Genomic DNA, 22,165 nt, shown 5'->3' with positions numbered 1-22,165 from the left:
CAACCATCACCACACCATTCCTCCTTAGAGTTTCTAGGTCTATCATTAGTTCAGGTATAGGTCCGCTACTTGTGATATTACAGGCCCAATACTACCTTCCACACCAACTTGTACCTTTCCCGAGGAAATACCTAATAACTCTAATTTGTCTCAAAACAAAATGTATTTCATAGGCTACCAAATAGCTCAAATCCTAGGTTGTCCTAAGATTTTCTCTACCCATATCAATCATAACAGGTTGCCTTATGCATGCAAATTATACACAAAAAAGGATCAAATAGACTTTTGAATAATACACTCTACCCTACGAGCACAACGAAACAAGGAACATGAAATAAGGCCAAATCAATCATTTTGAGGCTATAAGGCCCTAACCGTATACAATTTAGAAAGCATACATGTAGCAAGATTCATACAATTATCATGATTCACCTATCAGTATACAAGGCTAACATACTGGGGAAACACTTACTTTGATCGTCTGATCACGCGCGTTGTATTCTCCTCTTCTCCGTACTTTAAAAGTTCTAAGTTTTATTTATATTTTGAAAACAATTTTACCATTTCCTCAGTTTGAGTCTTGACACACCTGAGGGTCTGCCCGAATCTCTCAAACCAAGGCTCTGATAGCAACTTGTAACGACCCAATTTTTCAAAAGAAAATTTTCATTTTTGAGTAGCCAAAATACATTTCCATAAACCACGAAATCCAAATACAATTTTTTTCAAAGCTCATATCAATTACAATTTTATTTCAAAACATCAGAGTGTCACATAAAATGTCTGAGAGAGTGCACGTCGTTCCATCAAGACTTACCCTTGCCCTTGGGCTTAGAAGTACCTGAAACAAATCCAAAAATTGTAAGCTAATGCTTAGTGATTTCCCCATAGCATATCGCACATACAGTCCACATAACACATATCATATTAGCCATAAAAGCTACAAATATCACATAAGCCATGCATACAACAAATAAGGATGTCATGGGCTCCTCCCAAGGTCTTACTCCAGGACGCCATGGGCTCCCCCAAATGGTCTTATACCTAAGTGCCATGGGCTCCTCCCATGGTCTTTAACTGGCAAGCCATGGGCTCCCCCACATGGTCTTACACCCAGGTGCCATGGGCTCCCCCCCATGGTCTTTACTTGAAAAGCCATGGACTCCCCAACATGGTCTTAAATTGAAGTGCCATGGGCTCCTCCCATGGTCTTCCCTGCAAGTAACACATGCAGATAGCGAAGCACTAACGTAACTAACTGTCGTGTCATGTATCTCTACAATCAACAAGTACGGCACATATCACACATAATGGGTTGGCCTTGCTGCATTCAACACATTGGTATGGTAAGGAGAATCACCTCTCACGAATGTTGTGCTGACAAGATAAGATCCAAAAAGTCCCTAGGCGTAGCTCCATCTCAACTTCCTATAAGCATCATAAGATTAACTTGTCATAATTCTATAATTATCCTCAAAGTCAACTTTGGTCAACCCTGGTCAAATTCAAGGTCAATAGTCAGGGTTACCTGTCCATGTTGACCCCAACTCGTCGAGTGCATCTACCAACTCGTCGAATTCCTACATAGTCCAGAGAACCTGAACAGACCCTAGCCAAATTGCTGAGTTATGTCATCAACTCGATGAGTTCACTTGCTATCCAGAAGACGGGGAAACCCAATCCAACTCGTCGAGTTGCTAAGGCAACTCATCGAGTCCCCATCCCTGTTTGCTTATTATGATGATTCACCGAATGCAGGGACTCAGGGCTTAGATCTGAAACCCTAAGGTGTCTAGAGGGATAAAGTTTCCAACTTTACCCTCTATAACCACTCTAAATGCTCTAAGGTCCTTATCCAAGGTTGGAGTTTTTAAAAGTCTTGCCATGCATTCCCAACACTTTTGGTATCTGGAATCCCTCCTTTCCAGAGGAGTTTCTAGTCCTCAAAATGTTCCAAAGATGGAGGCTTTATGGACATGCATTTCCATTGCATGTATTTAGGTCAAAATGGCCAAAATGGGGAAATATTCTATAAAAATCCTTGCATGGAATCCTTGCTTGATCAAAAGCTAGATCTAGCCCACCTTGAGACTATTTTGTCCTGGAGATCCATAAAGTTGCAAACTTTATGAACCCCATGCATGCAATCAATAAGGATGATAGGAAATGAAGAGTAAACTCAAGATCTAGCCATATTTTAAGATAAAATCAAATCAATAGGAATAATACTAAATGAAGAGTAAACTCCAGATCTTCTTTTTCTTCTAACTATTTCCCTCTTTTCAAGCTCTGCAAGTCACTCTAGGGCAGGTGTTATAGATAATTATGAATATAATTGGATTATGACTTCATTATGGAATGAAGAGTATGTTTTCTGGGAATGAGGTCCAAGCAACACAAAATGACACAATTTACTACAAAATAAGAATACACTACGTTATAAGTTGAAATCAAATATGATTGCACGAATGAGTTCATTGAAAAACTAAGTTGATGTTTTCCATTCAAGGACCATATATAAATCTTTGTGAGTTCAAGAGTATACTTAATCAAGCTAAGAGACTTTATGTTATTGTAACGGCCCAAAAATATGAGGTTAACAGTTGGATATAAGTACTACGTCTAGGTAGATTATCTTATAAGGTTTAATGGAATCACTATGAGACCATCATTTAAACTTACATTCTTATTTATTTGGGTCCTGTTTTGATTTTGGTATCGAATTTATCTATTTTTTATGCATGCATGTTTCATCATCATTTTCTTTAACTTTCTTTGTCTGTAATGAGTTGAAATTATTATTGCTACACCTAAAGGGTTGATTGAAATGTTAAATTTCATCATACAAACTTGAGAAGGGTATCTTACCTTGTGTTAGATGAGGCAGATAGGATGCTTGTCATGGGTTTTGAACCTTGAATGAAGAAAATTGTTTCCCAGGTTTGTGATTATTAGTTTTTAATGATATTTTAAAAATTATAATAAGAGAAAACTTGGATATATATATATATATATACATATATATATATATATATATATATATATATATATATATATATATATATATATATATATATATATATATTTTAAATATTATCCCATAGGTTTGTGCATATATGTAGATTCGACCAGTGTAACGCCAAGAATTTAAAAAAATAATTTTTCGCATTTAATAAAGACAAACTTCATTTAATATTCATAAAAACACCATTGTTTGTAATTCATTTCATAACATATATAAAAACCCCAAGATCACATAATATAAAAATCCCGCGTGTGTCCACTGATCAGGCCGGCGCCTTCCCGCGATCCTCACTAGTACCTGAAACAAATAACACCAACACTGTAAGCGTAAAGCTTAGTGAGTTCCCCAAAATACCATATAACACATATTAGCCACTCGAGGCTATAACTCTGTGGGTCCGTGCACCCATACTCTGTGAACCCTCAGGTTCTAACTCTGTAAACAAGCATAACATAAATCACATAGAAGAATGCAGTGCAACACATAACATACATAGCATACAAATACTCTATCATATAACTCTGGTTACCTACTCAAGGTAAAGTATAGTGAGAAGACTCACCTCGTGTGTCTCGATATCTCACAACCTGGGAATTCCTCGTGCCCGATTCTCCGAGCTCTAATCCTCCTATAACATCATAATGTCCCTAGTTAACACTTTATATCTCTAACGTTGACTATCCCTAAGAAGTCAACACAGGTCCACTCTGGTCAACGGTCAACTTTAACCGGACTCGGCGAGTCTACACGTTCTCACCAATTCTCTAAGATTCCCTTTCTACACGTCGAGTATCCCCCCTCACTCGACGAGTTCCTCCTGGAAGAATCGCGGGGCCACCCCGACTCAACTCGTCGAGTCTGAAGAACAACTCGGCGAGTCCCAGTTCGACTCAGACCACCTATTAACCCTCTCTAACTCGCCCTGACTCACCGATCCAACTCATAACCCGGACAGGACCACCCTAAGGCAATCTTCAAGCTACTCGCCGAGTCTGTTCATTGGACTCGGCGAGTCCATGCCATGCAACCGCTCAAACTGCTTTCTAAGTTCAGATCTGCTCCGACAATTCACAGGTCTGGCCTTCCTAAACTGGTTCATCACGTAAAGCCCTCATTTCGGTGCTCATAATACACCCCATGACTCATAATTTACGTTTTGACCTAAGGCATAAGGATTCCAATCCAAAACATCCATTGATTCCCTAAATGCTCAGGCATGGGACATTCTGGACTTCCAAGGGTCCCAATATAGGGTTCCAATCGCTTGGGGGACTAAGGAAACACTCAATCTAGCCACAAAAGGGTTCAATAAACCTTAAATCCATATACACATCAACATAGAAGAATGCAACTCGAAAATATTACCTGAATAACGTTGCTCTGTGTCCCCAATCCTCAGAATGTGGCTTCTCTTGTTGTTCCCTTAACCAAGCCTCCTCCTCCTTGCAAAATAACACTTCCAAGATCAATAATGGTCTTCTACCTTGCTCCAGATGCTCACAATCGAATTAGGGTTTCTCTCAAAGGACTAGGATGAACAATGACGGCCATAAGGCCCCTTATATATGTTCCAAACCTGGACGGTTAGGGTTTCGCTAAACAGCGCAAACTCTCCGAGTCCATATCCGGACTCGTCGAGTCCAGTCGCGAACCCGCGACCAGATCCGCGATCCTACTCGGTGAGTCTGAGCTCCAACTCGCCGAGTCCCCTCTTAAAACACCCAAAAATCATAAATATAACGATACCTGGAATTCCGGGCTGTTACAACTCTCCCCCACTAGGACTAGACTTCGCCCTCGAAGTCTCACTCTGAAAATAGCTCCGGATGCTGCTCCCGCATCTCACGCTCCGGCTCCCAGGTCATTTCTGATCCCTTCCGGTGCTACCACTGAACTAACACCAGAGGTATCTCCTTATTCCTCAGAACCTTGATCTTCCGATCTCTGATGGCCACTGGTCTCTCGGCATAATTCAGGCTCGCATCCACCTGAATGTCCTCTAATGGAACCAATGCCGACTCATCGGCTATACACTTTCTCAATTGCGACACATGAAAAGAGTTGTGGATCTGACTCAATTCCGCTGGCAACTCCAAACGGTAGGCCACCCGGCCTACCCTCGCAATCACACGAAAAGGCCCAATATACCGGGGCCCCAACTTGCCCCTCTTCCTGAATCGAATCACTCCTTTCCAAGGAGAGACCTTCAGGAGTACGAAGTCGCCGACCTGAAACTCAAGCTCGGATCGACGTCTGTCTGCATAACTTTTCTGTTGGCTCTGGGCGGTCAATAACCTCTGTCTAACCTACTGAATCTGCTCTGTCGTCTGAAGCACTATCTCTGTACTGCCCATCACTCTCTGTCCCACCTCTCCCCAACAAATGGGGGTCCGACATCTCCTACCATACAACAGCTCAAAGGGTGGCATACCGATGCTCGAATGATGGCTGTTGTTGTAGGAAAACTCCGCCAAGGGCAAATACGCATCCCAGCTACCCCCAAAATCCAACACACACGCCCGAAGCATGTCCTCGAGTGTCTGAATCGTCCGCTCACTCTGACCGTCTGTCTGGGGATGATATGCGGTACTAAAATGCAATCTAGTACCCAACTCCTCATGAAATTTCTTCCAGAACCTAGAAGTGAAACGCACATCACGATCTGAAACAATCGAGATCGGCACCCCATGCCGAGATACTACTTCTCTCACATACACCTCCACCAATTTCTCTGCTGAAGAACTCTCACTAATGGTAAGGAAGTGAGCGCTCTTCGTCAATCTGTCTACAATCACCCAAATTGCATCAACTCCTCTGGCAGTCCTCGGCAATTTGGTGATGAAATCCATAGTGATATGTTCCCACTTCCACTCGGGAACCTCCAATGGCTGCAACTTGCCATGCGGTCTCTGGTGCTCGGCCTTAACCCTACGGCAGGTCAAGCACCTCTCGACAAACCACACGACGTCCCTCTTCATGCAGGGCCACCAATATTCTCTCCTCAAATCCAAATACATCTTTGTAGTCCCGGGATGGATCGAGAATTTTGATCGATGTGCCTCCTCCATCAAAGTAGTACGCGTACCACCCACAAACGGTACCCAAATCCGACCCTGAAAGGTCATCAACCCTCGAACATCGGTAACGAACTCTGAAACCAACCCAACGACCCGTTCTCTCTTCTGCATCTCCGGTTGCATAGCCTCAGACTGTGCCCCACGAATGGCATCCAGTACTGGAGCTATCACGGTCAACCTGAAACATACATTTCGTAGTGGAGTGCTCTCCCCCTTACGGCTCAACGCATCTGCTACCACATTAGCTTTGCCCGGGTGGTACAGGATCTCGCAATCATAATCCTTGACCACATCCAACCACCTCCTCTGACGCATGTTTAGGTTGGGCTGGTCCATCAAGTACTTCAAACTCTTATCGTCCGTGTATATCGTGCAACGAACCCCATACAAGTAATGACGCCAAATCTTGAGGGCGAACACTATCACCCCCAGCTCTAGATCATGCGTGGGATATCTCGTCTCGTGAGGCTTCAGCTGCCTCGATGCATATGCTATTACATGCCCTCTTTCCATCAGAACTGCACCCAACCCCAAAATAGATGCATCACAATAAACTACAAAATCCTCCATCCCTTCTGGGAGAGCTAACACCGGGGCTTCGCACAGTCTCTGACAAAGTGTCTCAAAAGAGGTCTGCTGCTCGGGTCCCCATGAGAATGCAACCCCCTTTCGGGTCAATCTAGTAAGTGGCACTGCAATTCTGGAGAAGTCCTTAATAAATCTCCGATAATACCTTGCCAATCCAAGGAAACTCCTGATCTCAGAGGGTGACTTCGGCACCTCCCAACTCATCACCGCCTCAACCTTGGCCGGATCGACCAATATCCCTTCCTGATTAACAACATGTCCTAGGAATTGGACCTCCCGCAACCAGAAGTCACACTTGGAGAACTTTGCATAAAGCTTCTCCGATCTCAAAATCCCAAGAACCTCCCTCAAATGTTCCTCATGCTTCTCTCTAGATCTCGAATACACCAAAATATCATCGATAAATACAATCACTGACCGATCCAACATCGGCCTACATACCCTGTTCATGAGATCCATGAATACAGCCGGGGCGTTGGTGAGCCCAAAAGGCATCACCACAAACTCATAATGCCCATATCGCGTCCTGAATGCTGTCTTCTGTACGTCCTCATCCCGCACTTTCACTTGATGATATCTCGACCTCAAGTCGATCTTGGAAAACCAAGATGCTCCCTGCAACTGATCAAATAAATCATCGATCCTCGGTAATGGGTAACGGTTCTTGACCGTCAACTTGTTCAACTCTCGGTAATCAATGCACATCCGGTGTGAACCATCTTTCTTCTTGACGAACAGAATAGGTGCTCCCCACGGCGAGCTGCTCGGCCGAATGAATCCCTTCCCCAGCAACTCCTGAAGCTGCGAGGATAACTCTTGCATCTCTGGAGGTGCAAGACGATAAGGCACCTTAGCGATAGGCGCGGCTCCCGGAATCAAATCAATACCAAACTCCACTTGCCTCACAGGAGGTACTCCCGGCAGCTCCTCGGGAAAGACATCTGGAAACTCACGCACCACCGGTACCTCCTCAACTGAACTCGGTCTCTCGGAAGTCGCTCGCATATCCATCACATACGCCACAAAACCCTTACAGCCCTGCTGTAGACACTGCCTCGCTCTGGCGGCCGAACAAAAGGCTGATCCCGAACGCATACCCTCGCCGTACACCGAAAGAACTCCCCCACTAGGGTCTCGTATAGTCACCAGCTGACGCTCGCAGTCGATGACTGCGCTGATGTAACGCCCCGTGTTTTCTCGGTACGTTTGGTTATTTTAATTTAATTATCCTTGTAACCTTGGGTTAATTTATTTAACCAATGTCTGATTTCTTATGTTATTGGACTCTTTTGATCATCTTGTAAACTCCTTTTATTGAAGTCCATGGGCTATGGGCCTATTTGCAAAGTCCATCTAGTTAATAGTACTTAATGTGTAAATTGAATCATTTGGAACACACACAAGGAAAACACTCTAAACCCTCCCTCTCTCTCAAAAATCGTCCCTCTCTCTCTCTCTCTTTGGGATCAAGAGCAGCCAAGGGGCTGTTTGGAGCTTAATTCTTGTTCATTTCCAGCCTTGATTCGTATTGGTATGAACCTCCTTATCCTTTCTTACGACTTGATTCATAACCTTGTTCTAGTTTTATGATTTCATCTTCACCTCTTCTCCTTCTTATTTTATTGTAATTGTATGTTATACATCATCTCAAGATCCTATCTTCACCCCATATGTGGTGGATGATGGATCTAGGGGATTACATGTGGCAAAAGATCATGGAAACCCTAAAAGGGAGAATGATGATTTTATGTGCTTATGTTTATTTTCATGTTGATTATTATTACATCCTTGTGGCTAAATGAAATCCTAATGATCCCTAACCCTTTTTAGTACCACCATTATCATGGGGACTGAATTGGGATGATGAACACATCTTAAAATGTGTTTCAAAAGGAGAAGGATGGATAAGCCAAAAAGGAATCACGGGTGGCTACGATTCTGTTTTCCATCAGATATGTAGTCATTTTATAAAAATCATATCTGGAGCTCTAGAACTCAAACGGACCCCAAACCAGTTCCAAAAGTTCAAAAATTGAATTTACTAACTTTCTTAAGAAGGCCAACCTCACTGATAAGGGCTTTATCTATGTGAAAGAATGGCATCTTTGCTGTTAGGTCTGATCCGGGTTTGTTCTGATATGTCATTTTGTTTTCATCATTTCTAAGGCTTGGAAAAGGATCCAGAGTGATTCCAAGTTTCAATATGTTCCTTATATTATGAATTTAAGATCTTGAGAATATGGGGTGTTATTTCCAATTATAAATTGGGTATAATGGATCCACACTCCAGGTCAGTGGGCAGTCACCAGCTTTTGCTAGTGCTGTGATTGTCCACAATGTGAATTTTATATGTGGAGTTTGAGAGATGCTTTTCATTCAATTCCAACTCTGAGACTTTCAATTCTATGTCCTTTACTTCTCTTAATTTTCTTTTGGACTAATTCTACTCACAAGTTGGGTAGAATTGGCCAACATCACTTGACTGTATTGTTGGAGACAGAAGTGATACACCATTTTGTAAAATTCATATTTAATTCATCTTTTAGAGTTAGAATGAGTTCTTTATAGTTGTGGAATCCAGAGCAATCATAGTTTCCTATAAAATTTATTTAAAGCTATGTTTCTGTTTTAGATTTTGGAGTAAATCCGTTTTGAACAGCAGGTCTGTTTTAGAGACCTTGCTGTGATTACTCTTTTCTCAACTCATAGCTTCGTTACTTCTCCTTTCTAACCTTTAGTCCTTCTTAGGTGAGGTTTTAAAGTTTGCTCAAGCTTGGTAGCATTATTTGATTGTTAGCCATCCTTAATACTCACTCAAGGTGAGTTCTCTCACACCGTTGTATTGATGATTGTGTTGCTAGTTAGCTCGTGTGTGATTATTTGAATTTATTATAAAAGCATGCTATATAAGTATTGTTTTAATTCGTACATGTGCACTGTATGTAACTAATTATGGATATGGGGACACCACCAAAGGATACGGATTTACCGGTGCGGTGGGTAGGTAAGATCACCAACGTAATACTCTTCGTGAGGTGCGGTGATTAGGGCCAAATGATACGGGATCTTCCCGGTGCGGTTCAAACCTACAAGTCCTTCTCGTAATATAGACATTGATTCGTTCTTTGCCTTTATCATTATAATTGGAAAATGGATTAGGGCTAGTAAATATGAATGTTAGTACAATGTCTGTGTTTGAATTCACTAAGCTTCGTGCTTACGTTTTTCCCTTATAACTTTTCAGGTGTTAAGATTAAAGAGGCTAAGGCTTGACATGGAGCATCGAGACATCGCTACTAGTTATTTTGTTGGGACCTTATTATTATTATTACTTCCGCACTTATTTTATATGATTATTAAGTTGATGGATTATGTTATGACTATTTCAGTTGTTTTAATTTAATTTAAGATGGGTTTTAAAAGTTTAAAATTTTTGCAAAAAAAATTGGGTGTCACAAGTTGGTATCAGAGCCACAGTTTGAGGGAACTAGGCATTCTTGTGGATGTTCTAGACTCAAATTTGAGGCTCTATAAGAGTTTATTTTCTTTTTAAAATATTTTTCAAACTTTCTGAAGACTAGTAGTGAAAGATGTCGCGGTGTACCAGTCAGCCAGCCAAGTAAGCCTTATTTCTTATGTTAAATGTTTATGTTAAATTGTTGACTATGAATTGGATTCTACTAGCCTTAAAATATTAGATTACACACTTAGTTAGTGTTAACATGTGAGAGAGTTGTAAAATTAACGACTAGAGTGAACTGGAAATTTTGAAACTAGACGCGAATGCGAAATTGGAACTTGTGTGGAAGGTAGTAGAAGGGCCCCTACTATTTGAAACATCGGTGCCGGTTTCGAGTCGGGGCAAGGTTGAAAAATTTTCGGCAAGCTGAATGTTTTGTCTTCCTAGAAATATCTAGGCTGAATTGTTTCTAAGATTTTCCTTCTTCTGTGGATACCAATGGCTCCGCCTGCTCGACTTAATCAGCTCCAAATGGAGCAAGTTAGGGATATTGTCGCTGAGGAATTCAATAACGGTTTCAACGAACGAATCCCGGGTGTGACCAACGACATAATCAACCAATTCGGTGCTCTTCTGGATGAGCGCCTCGCGGCAATTCCCGGGGAAGCGTTACTGTCTCTGCCTGTTCAGGATTCGGCATACTACTTCGAGAAGTTCAACAAGTGTAGCTCTCCTCTTTGGAATGGTGAATCCGACCCAGTTGCTACTAAGCCCTGGGTGTCAGATGTTGAGGGCACCTTCATAAGTGTTGGGTGTCCGGACTAGTACAAAACAGTGATCGCCATGAATCAGCTGTGAAAAAGGGGAAAGACATAGTGGAACACCATCACCGCTCTATTGAACGAAGACGAAGTGAGGGCCATGTCTTGGGCCCAATTTGTGGAGAGGTTCGAGGCACAATATGTGCCTAAGGTGGAGCAGCAGCGGATGCAGCAAGAGTTCATGGCCTTACAGCAGACTACCGAATCCGTTAGTGACCTGAACGCCAAGTTCTTGGAGATGCTATCTTTTTGCCCCTCGTTTGCTGGGAACGAGGCCTGGTTAGTCAGCCGGTACACGGCCATCCTACGTATCGAGATTCAGGAATTTGTTAGCATGCAGAAGTTCTTGAATTTATCTGCGATCATGAATGTAGCGAGGAGGAGGGAAATCGAGTTGCAGACCCAGTCCAAGAGGAAGGCCAATGACACCTCTTCCAAGACATCCAGAGATGCCCAGAAAACGCAAAAGCAGGGTAGTAAGTCAAGGTATGAGTATAGGACGTCTTTAGGGCGAGAAAAATATGTTGATATGCTACAACTGCAAAAAGCCAGGGCATCATTGGAAGAATTGTAGAGATCCCCCTGCGAGTGCAGTACCTCATATTACTTCTGCAGTTCCCGTCTGCTATCACCGCAACGAGACGGGACACAAGAAGCCTGAATGCCCGAAGTTGAAGACTGGTAAAGGAGACAGGGGTACAAATCCTGCAATTGCATCATCCTCTAAGGGAACCATTATGGTGACATGAGGTCGTGCTCACCAGATGACTGTGGAGGAGCCGGTGATTACAACGACAGTGGCAGACACTTATTTGCTAGATTCCAAGCCCGATGTTGTTATGTTTGATAGCGGTGCTACCCATTATTTTGTATCTCACACGTTTATTAATCGTTTGGGGCGTAGTATCGGAAAATTGGCTCACCCAATGGTTGTCGATGTTGTCGACAACCGCACTATTTATGTCACCGATGTCAATCGGGGTTGCACTCTCGAGTTTTATGGAGTTGAATTCCCTATTGATCTTATCCCTATTGCGATGCGAGAGTTCTGCGTTATCGTAGGCATGGATTGGCTTGATGCGTTTGATGCGGAAATCCACTGTCGTAAGAAGCAAGTTCGTGTTCGAAACCCTAGAGGTGGAGAACTTATTGTTCAGGGGGACATTCCCCGCCTGGCTATGGCTTCTTGCTCTTCTGCTATAGCACTAGACGACGTTCCTATCGTTTCCGACTTCAGCGATGTCTTTCCGTAGGAACTCCCTGGCTTGCCACCTGTTCGGCAAGTGGAGTTTCGCATTGATTTGGTGCCAGGTGCGACTCCGGTAGCGAAATCTCCTTACCGCTTGGCACCACCTGAAATGAAAGAGCTCCAAGATCAACTTCAAGAACTAAGTGATAAAGGGTTTATACGGCCAAGCTGCTCGCCTTGGGGTGCTCCTATTCTCTTTGTCAAGAAGAAAAATGGATCCCAGCGAATGTGTATTGATTATAGGGAGCTAAACAAGCGCACGATAAAGAATAGGTACCCATTGCCACGTATTGACGATCTTTTCGATCAGCTTCAGGGAGCATCTTGGTTTTCCAAGATTGATTTACGTTACGGTTACCATCAGATGCGGGTTCGTGAAGAAGACATTGAGAAAACAACATTCCGTACTCACCCTCTGACATTGAGAAAACGGTATTAAGGTCGATCAAGCCAAGGTTAATGCGGTTAAACAATGGAAGATTCTAAAAACACCTTCTGAAATTCGCAGTTTCTTGGGTTTAGCCGGTTATTACCGGAGGTTCATTGAAAATTTCTCTCAAATCACCTTACCACTCACCCGATTGACCAAGAAATCAATGAATTTCATTTGGGGCCCGGAGCAGCAGCTGGCGTTTGATGAGCTAAGGAAACGATTGTGTGATGCTCCGATTTTGGCCTTACCTGATGGGGTTGAGGATATGGTGGTTTACTGTGATGCATCGCTTCAAGGTCTTGGTGCCGTGTTAATGCAACGAGATAAGGTGATAGCCTATGCCTCCCGACAGCTGAAACCCCATGAACGAAACTACCCCACTCATGATTTGGAGCTTGGGGCTGTTGTTTTCGCTCTTAAGATTTGGAGACACTATCCCTATGGAGTGAAGTTTATCATATACACTGACCATAAGAGTCTAAAATATTTGTTCGAGCAGCGGGATTTGAATATGAGGCAGATCCGATGGTTGGATGTGGTAAAAGATTATGATTGTGAAATTCATTACCACCCCGGTAAAGCTAATGTGGTAGCTGATGCTCTCAGTCGTAAACAATCTGTCGAACCGATTCGAGCTAAGTGTCTCCGGATCATGATGGTGTCGTCTTTGTTAGATCTAATCCGGGACGCCCAAAAGACGGCAATACTGGAGGAAAACATCAGGCGTGAGAAGATTGGGAAAGAGTTGCCTAAGATGGAACGAGACGGGCGGGGTTTGCTGACTCGCTACGGTAGGGTTTGGGTTCCATATACCGGGGGAAATCGGAAAACCCTAATGGATGAGTCTCATAAGTCAAAATTTTCTATCCATCCTGGTGCTACTAAAATGTATCGGGACCTTCATGAGGCTTACTGGTGGCATGGAATGAAGAATGATGTGGCTCGATTTGTGGAAGAATGTATGACCTGTCGGAAGGTCAAGGCGGAACACCAGAAACCGCATGGGAAGTTGCAACCATTGGAGATTCCTGAATGGAAATGGGAGCATCTAACCATGGACTTCGTTACAAAACTTCCTAGAACTACCCGAGGATCAGATACGATATGGGTGATTGTTGATCGTTTGACTAAGAGTGCTCACTTTCTGGCTATAAAGGAGAGCTCATCGGCGGAGAAATTAGCCGAGATCTTTGTTCGGGAGATTGTCTCATTACATGGGGTGCCCGTTTCTATCGTCTCCGATCGAGACACCCGATTTACCTCTCGGTTCTGGAGGAAGTTTCAAGAGGAATTGGGCACACGATTACATTTTACTACCGCCTTCCATCCACAGACAGACGGGCAGAGTGAGCGGACGATTCAGACCTTGGAGGACATGCTTAGGGCGTGTGCGATTGATTTTGGGGGTAGTTGGGATGACCATCTACATCTAGCTGAGTTTTCTTATAACAACAGCTATCACTCGAGCATTAAAATGCCTCCATATGAAGCCTTGTACAGGAGGAAGTGCAGGACGCCCGTTTGTTGGGGCGAGGTTGGGCAGAGGGTACTTGGGAGTACCGATATCGTGCTACAGACTACGAAGAAAATCCAAGTGATTCGGGATCATTTGGTCACAGCGAGCAGTCGTCAGAAAAGTTATGCTGACAAAAGACGCTCCAATATTGAGTTCCAGGTGGGAGATTATGTGTTGCTTAAAGTTTCCCCCTGGAAAGGTGTGATTTGATTTTGGAAGCGGGGAAAGCTCGGACCCCGATTCATTGGACCCTACAAGGTCATAGCTCGTGTGGGGAAGGTGGCTTACCGTTTAGAGCTTCCTGACGAGCTTAGTCTAATTCATAATACATTCCACGTGTCTCAGTTACGAAAATGCGTTGTTGATGAGACCGCTGTGATACCACTGGAGGACATACAAATTGACGAGCGTCTCAATTATGTTGAGAAACCAATCGCTATTTTAGAACGAAAGACGAAAGCTCTCCGCAACAAGACTATAAACCTGGTTAAGGTGCAGTGGCAACATAGGAAGGGTTCGGAATGGACTTGGGAACCGGAATGCGAGATGCGGGCTCATTATCCGGATCTGTTTCTAGGTGTTGACTTCGAGGACGAAGTCCGTTCTTAGTGGGGGAGAGTTGTAACGCCCCGTGTTTTCTCGGTACGTTTGGTTATTTTAATTTAATTATCCTTGTAACCTTGGGTTAATTTATTTAACCAATGTCTGATTTCTTATGTTATTGGACTCTTTTGATCATCTTGTAAACTCCTTTTATTGAAGTCCATGGGCTATGGGCCTATTTGCAAAGTCCATCTAGTTAATAGTACTTAATGTGTAAATTGAATCATTTGGAACACACACAAGGAAAACACTCTAAACCCTCCCTCTCTCTCAAAAATCGTCCCTCTCTCTCTCTCTCTTTGGGATCAAGAGCAGCCAAGGGGCTGTTTGGAGCTTAATTCTTGTTCATTTCCAGCCTTGATTCGTATTGGTATGAACCTCCTTATCCTTTCTTACGACTTGATTCATAACCTTGTTCTAGTTTTATGATTTCATCTTCACCTCTTCTCCTTCTTATTTTATTGTAATTGTATGTTATACATCATCTCAAGATCCTATCTTCACCCCATATGTGGTGGATGATGGATCTAGGGGATTACATGTGGCAAAAGATCATGGAAACCCTAAAAGGGAGAATGATGATTTTATGTGCTTATGTTTATTTTCATGTTGATTATTATTACATCCTTGTGGCTAAATGAAATCCTAATGATCACTAAGCTTCGTGCTTACGTTTTTCCCTTATAACTTTTCAGGTGTTAAGATTAAAGAGGCTAAGGCTTGACATGGAGCATCGGGACATCGCTACTAGTTATTTTGTTGGGACCTTATTATTATTATTACTTCCGCACTTATTTTATATGATTCTTAAGTTGATGGATTATGTTATGACTATTTCAGTTGTTTTAATTTAATTTAAGATGGGTTTTAAAAGTTTAAAATTTTTGCAAAAAAAATTGGGTGTCACAGCTGAATCGGCTCAACCAGTCCATGCCCACAATGACACAGACATCACCCATCGCGATAGGAATTAGGTCAATCGGAAACTCAACCCCAAAAATCTCTAACACACATCCCCGGAAAACCCCCGTGGCACAAATCACTCTATCATCAGCTATGGAAACTCTCAGAGGCCGACTCAATGCCTCACGACTAACACTGATATGCTGACTAAAGGCCAGAGATACAAAAGACCGACTCGCACCCCAGTCAAATAACACTAAAGCAGGCACAGAATTCACAAGGAAGGTACCTACGTATAACCTAATATAAGCATAATATTTCAACATCAATATAAATACATGAAAGGAAACGTACCAGCCACCACATCGGGCGCAGCGCGGACTTCCTCCGCAGTCAGCTGGAAGGCTCTCCCTCGAGCTCTCGGTGCCTCGGTCTTCATAGGCCGACTCTCTGTAGCTCTGGTGGCGGCATGAGCAGATCCCCGGGGTGCTCCGCGCAGCTGCGGACACTCAGCCTTCCGGTGTCCAGTCTGGTTGCAGTGAAAGTACACTGCAAACCCCTTGGGGCAGTCCTTGGCCATGTGCCCCTCCTTGCCATATTTGTAGCAAGACCCCGCTCGGCAAACTCCATCATGCCCCTTGCCGCACTTTCCGCAAGTGCGACCCTTCTGGCTCCCTGGTCTGGGATCAGTAGGCTTGGCCCGCTTGGCGGCCGGCTGCGACTGTGCCGGTCGCCGATCCCTCCCCTGAGACTCCGCCTCCTCCCTGGCCTGAGTCTCAAGCTCGATCTCCCTCTTCCGGGCATTTGCCTGAAGCTCGGCAAATGTCCGGTACGAGGAGTTTATAGCGAACTCCCGAATATCCCGCCTCAAGACGCTCAAGTAGCGGCTCATACGTGCCTGCTCAGTGGGCACGTGCTCAGGGCAGAACATCGCCCTCTCGTGGAACATCCTCGTGATTGCTGTAACAGACTCAGTACCCTGCTTGAGGGTCAGAAACTCCTGTGCTAAACGCTCCCTCTCCACCTGGGGAACGTACTCATCTCGAAACATGGTGGTGAACCTCTCCTAGGTCACCGCAGAAAGCTCGGCAGGCGTATAATGCGCCGTTGCAAACTTCCACCAGTTCTTCGCTCCCAAGCGAAGCTGGTTCAGCGCGAATTGGACCTTCAAATGCTCAGGAGACGAGCAAGTGAAGAAGCACCCCTCAATATCAGATATCCACCTCATTGCTGCCACCGGACCCGGGGTCCCATCGAACTCTGGTGGTTTTGTGTTGCTGAATTCCCGGAATAGTAACGCGTCCCCACCCTACGGCCTTGCAGCAGTCACCGCTGCGGTAGCCGCTGCAGCAGCAGCCTCAGTAATAGCGGCATAACGCTCGTCGAACGTCTCAATCAGTGTGGTCTTTATGGACCCAAACATCTCCGGAATCTCGGCCCTGATGGCTGAAGCTACCTCCTCCTGGATGATCCGGCGGATATCCTCCTCACTGGTACCACTGCTCTCGGACGTGAAACGTGTCCTCACCATGATCTACCGCTGAAATACGACATACAATAAATTTAGAATCCCCACGAACACACTCACACTCGTCAACTCTTTCCTCCTTGATTCTTGGCATTCCAAAGATTCTTACTTGGGCTGCACCCCGCTCCGGTGCTTCCAGTAGTACGGGCCCAATACTACTGTCCGCACCGCACCAGAATACACTCCAAGTTCTCCTCTTCGGATTCCAGGTCTCAAGTACTCTATCATGCGTAGACCACTCTCTAATATATCTATCATAAGTCCCTCGCTGCTACCTACTCACTCTCAAGCATCTCATAGCAGCTCACCTCTCCCTAGACTAAGGCATCACAAATCAGACCAATCTATTCCTAGCAGCAATGCCTAGCCTACTCTAGCATGCTGATACATCATATCAATATTAACATCACATAATGTAAGGGTATTTTGGGAAATCACCGTTCGGGCGCGGACTGATCGTACACACATCTCTTGCTCTGCGTCTTTTCAAAAATCTTTTAATGTTTTGAAAATTACATCTCAAATCCTCAGTTTGAGTTCAAATACGCCCGAAGGTGTACTCGAATCCCTCAAACCAAGGCTCTGATACCAAATTGTAACGCCAAGAATTTAAAAAAATAATTTTTCGCATTTAATAAAGACAAACTTCATTTAATATTCATAAAAACACCATTGTTTGTAATTCATTTCATAACATATATAAAAACCCCAAGATCACATAATATAAAAATCCCGCGTGTGTGCACTGATCAGGTCGGCGCCTTCCCGCGATCCTCACTAGTACCTGAAACAAATAACACCAACACTGTAAGCATAAAGCTTAGTGAGTTCCCCAAAATACCATATAACACATATTAGCCACTCGAGGCTATAACTCTGTGGGTCCGTGCACCCATACTCTGTGAACCCTCAGGTTCTAACTCTGTAAACAAGCATAGCATAAATCACATAGAAGAATGCAGTGCAACACATAACATACATAGCATACAAATACTCTATCATATAACTCTGGTTACCTACTCAAGGTAAAGTATAGTGAGAAGACTCACCTCGCGTGTCTCGATATCTCACAACCTGGGAATCCCTCATGCCCGATTCTCCGAGGTCTAATCCTACTATAACATCATAATGTCCCTAGTTAACACTTTATATCTCTAATGTTGACTATCCCTAAGAAGTCAACACAGGTCCACTCTGGTCAACGGTCAACGGTCAACGGTCAACTTTGACCGGACTCGGCGAGTGCTAGGGCGACTCGGCGAGTCTACACGTTCTCACCAATTCTCTAAGATTCCCTTTCTACACGTCGAGTATCCCCCCTGACTCGACAAGTTCCTCCTGGAAGAATCGCGGGGCCACCCCGACTCAACTCGCCGAGTCTGAAGAACAACTCGGCGAGTCCCAGTTCGACTCAGACCACCTATTAACCCTCTCTAACTCGCCCTGACTCACCGATCCAACTCATAACCCGGACAGGACCACCCTAAGGCAATCTTCAAGCTACTCGCCGAGTCTGTTCATTGGACTCGGCGAGTCCATGCCATGCAACCGCTCAAACTGCTTTCTACGGTCAGATCTGCTCCGACAATTCACAGGTCTGGCCTTCCTAAACTGGTTCATCACGTAAAGCCCTCATTTCGGTGCTCATAATACACCCCATGACTCATAATTTACGTTTTGACCTAAGGCATAAGGATTCCAATCCAAAACCTCCATTGATTCCCTAAATGCTCAGGCATGGGACATTCTGGACTTCCAAGGGTCCCAATATAGGGTTCCAATCGCTTGGGGGACTAAGGAAACACACAATCTAGCCACAAAAGGGTTCAATAAACCCTAAATCCATATACACATCAACATAGAAGAATGCAACTCGAAAATATTACCTGAATAACGTTGCTCTGTGTCCCCAATCCTCAGAATGTGGCTTCTCTTGTTGTTCCCTTAACCAAGCCTCCTCCTCGTTGCAAAATAACACTTCCAAGATCAATAATGGTCTTCTACCTTGCTCCAGATGCTCACAATCGAATTAGGTTTCTCTCAAAGGACTAGGATGAACAATGACGGCCATAAGGCCCCTTATATATGTCCCAAACCTGGACGGTTAGGGTTTCGCTAAACAGCGCAGACTCGCCGAGTCCATATCCGGACTCGTCGAGTCCAGTCGTGAACCCGCGACCAGATCCGCGATCCTACTCGGCGAGTCTGAGCTCCAACTCGCCGAGTCCCCTCTTAAAACACCCAAAAATCATAAATATAACGATACCTGGAATTCCGGGCTGTTACAACCAGACCATCAAATCTTATACAAGAGTGTTATATGGCTAAAGGAAGTTGAGCAACTTGCAAGGCAGTTCTTTTACAACCCATTAAGTAATTACTATTTTTCACCATATATTCTTATTTAGTCCACTCTCTATAATTCAAAGATTTATCAGCATATTGGTACTTGAAATTTGTACATATGGTGATTGGCTAACAATACATAAAGACCAATCATTCATTTGATGACGATTTTGGTTGATTTTCTTATAATTTGTTGCTATTTTTATGCATAATTGTTATGGTTCTTCCGACTTCTTAATGTTTGGACCTATTGCTGGTATTTTTATTTTTCTTTCAGCGCTCTTCTTTTTCTTTATTCCTATCATGTTTGTGGATTTGTGTGTTTGACTTTTTTGATCAAGATAGCCATTGAGTCGGGGTAAGATACACAAAGGTAAAAGATAACAAATGTTGAAAGAGCAAATCCATTCCATCATTTTTAACTCTATTCTAGAATGTTTATTTATGGATCAATACACTCGCTACATTTTTAGTAGGTTTTTATTTTCACAGGATTAAGCCTTAATATTTGTATCTTGACATCTAATCTTTTCTATCGACTATCAAGGTAAGGTGTGAGGTATATGTTCTTAAAATTCATTAAATTGTAGCATCCTACTTCCAAGTACTTTCATTTCAAGTCCAAGTATTTAGGATTTAAATCATATTATACTGTATATGTACTTATTTGTGAAAGAATAATTCCTACTTTAGTAAAAAGATGCAAAATTTGTCTCTTGAATTTTGTGAAATTGAATTGCAGCCATTGGTAAGGATGGGCTAACTACAATGATATGTATTTATGTACTAAGTAAGCTCCAGTTTGGTGGAACCACAAAGACTTTATGTGGCCTAGATGTTCTTGATATTCTTCTTTCTTGGATAAAGATGGACAATTCTCTTGAAATATTTAGTTCGCAAGTCTTATCCACTCTATTATAAAATTAGATTTATGGGATTTACATCACCTGATTTTGGGTTGTTTGGTTTTTCATTTCTAAATTTCATGATTTTTAGAGGTTTAGTTTTCCATTTCCTAATTTTGGTATATATCTTCTCATTGATTATTGAGGTTATGTTTTAAAGAATAGATTGTTCTTAATTTTTTAATACAGTTTGAAACTGCCCTTGGTTTTATTTACCATTTTGTTTCTTTTTCAGATATAATTTATTTAGGAAAATAAACATATTTCATGGTAGTGATCATTGATATGATGCAAATTCATGGTTGCTATCAAGATTGGCTAAAATGGAATGTCTTACAAGAAAGAAAAAATTAATACATGGTGAAAAACATTGATAGAACTGTGTTTCGAGATAATAATAAAGCAACACATATATTAATGCTATAAAAATAAAATACAGTTAGCCCTTTGAGCAGGTTGTTATATGTCTTTGTGGTTGCATTTTTATTGATTTTTATATTTGTAACGACCTAAAAATCATCGGTAAAAAATTTATTTTTAATATAGTCAAAACATAGATATCCTTATTTCCTAACATCCAAAACATTATTTATTAAAACATTTATCAGAGTCCATCCCAAAATCATTCAATGCGGAAAACAAGGGTGTGTGCACTGCGATCAATCCGGACCATTCTTTTCCAAACCGATGTTACCTGAAACAATAAACAAAACTATAAGCACAAAGCTCAGTGATTTCCCCAGAGCATACCCCACACACAATCCACATATCATATTAGCTATAAAAGCTATATCTACCACATAACACATATCATATTAGCTATACAAGCTATCTCTACCAGATACCACATATCATTTAACTATAAAGTTATATCTACCATTACCACATATCATTTAGCTATAAAGCTATCTCTACCATTAGCCATAAAGGATATCTCTACTGTTAGCTATAAATCTATCTCTACCATTAGCCATAGGCTATCTCTACCATAACCATCAAGGCTATCTCTACCGTCAGCCATATGGCTATCTCTACTTCATACTCCCACATAATCATGCCACACACCTCTACATAACAAGTACACCAACTATCATAAAATTGTTGGATATAGTGTCTAAGTCCATAACTTTATTTGGTATGAACTTGACCCGACCCGGCATGGTCCATTTGGGTTGCATGACATTGCAATACTTGGATAGACAAAATGAGAGAATAAGGCACTTATGATTATTTATATATTATAAGTTCTAATATATTAATAATAGTATTATTTAATTAATCTTGATCAAATATTAATTTAAGTATTAATTTGGCGATCAAGTTGAAACTAATTAAATATATGGGGTTGATTATGACAATCATCTAAACTTTTATAGAAGATTAAATGATCCATGGTTTATGGGTTATGGATATAACTATTTGGAGCTCCATGGATAGTCCATGGGAGTTACAAACCCATGGGTCATGAGAATGGAAGAGTCATGACAATTATGAGTCTTCATGATGAAACCCTAATTGTGACACCACTATAAAAGGGACCCCATGGCTAGGAAAATCGGACACTAGAGTATTCTTGTGAGGGCATAGCCGATTTTGAAGTGTAGAAGTATTCTCTCTAGTTATTCCAAGGTTGTAGTGTTGTGTGAAGCATTTGAGGCACAACATTTGGGGTGCTAGGCTGACAAAGTCTTGAAGGAATCCAAGCAACAAC

The sequence above is a fragment of the Lactuca sativa genome, chromosome 2 (assembly GCF_002870075.4).
Source record: "Lactuca sativa cultivar Salinas chromosome 2, Lsat_Salinas_v11, whole genome shotgun sequence".
NCBI lineage: Eukaryota > Viridiplantae > Streptophyta > Magnoliopsida > Asterales > Asteraceae > Lactuca > Lactuca sativa.
This window is presented reverse-complemented; position numbering follows the sequence as displayed.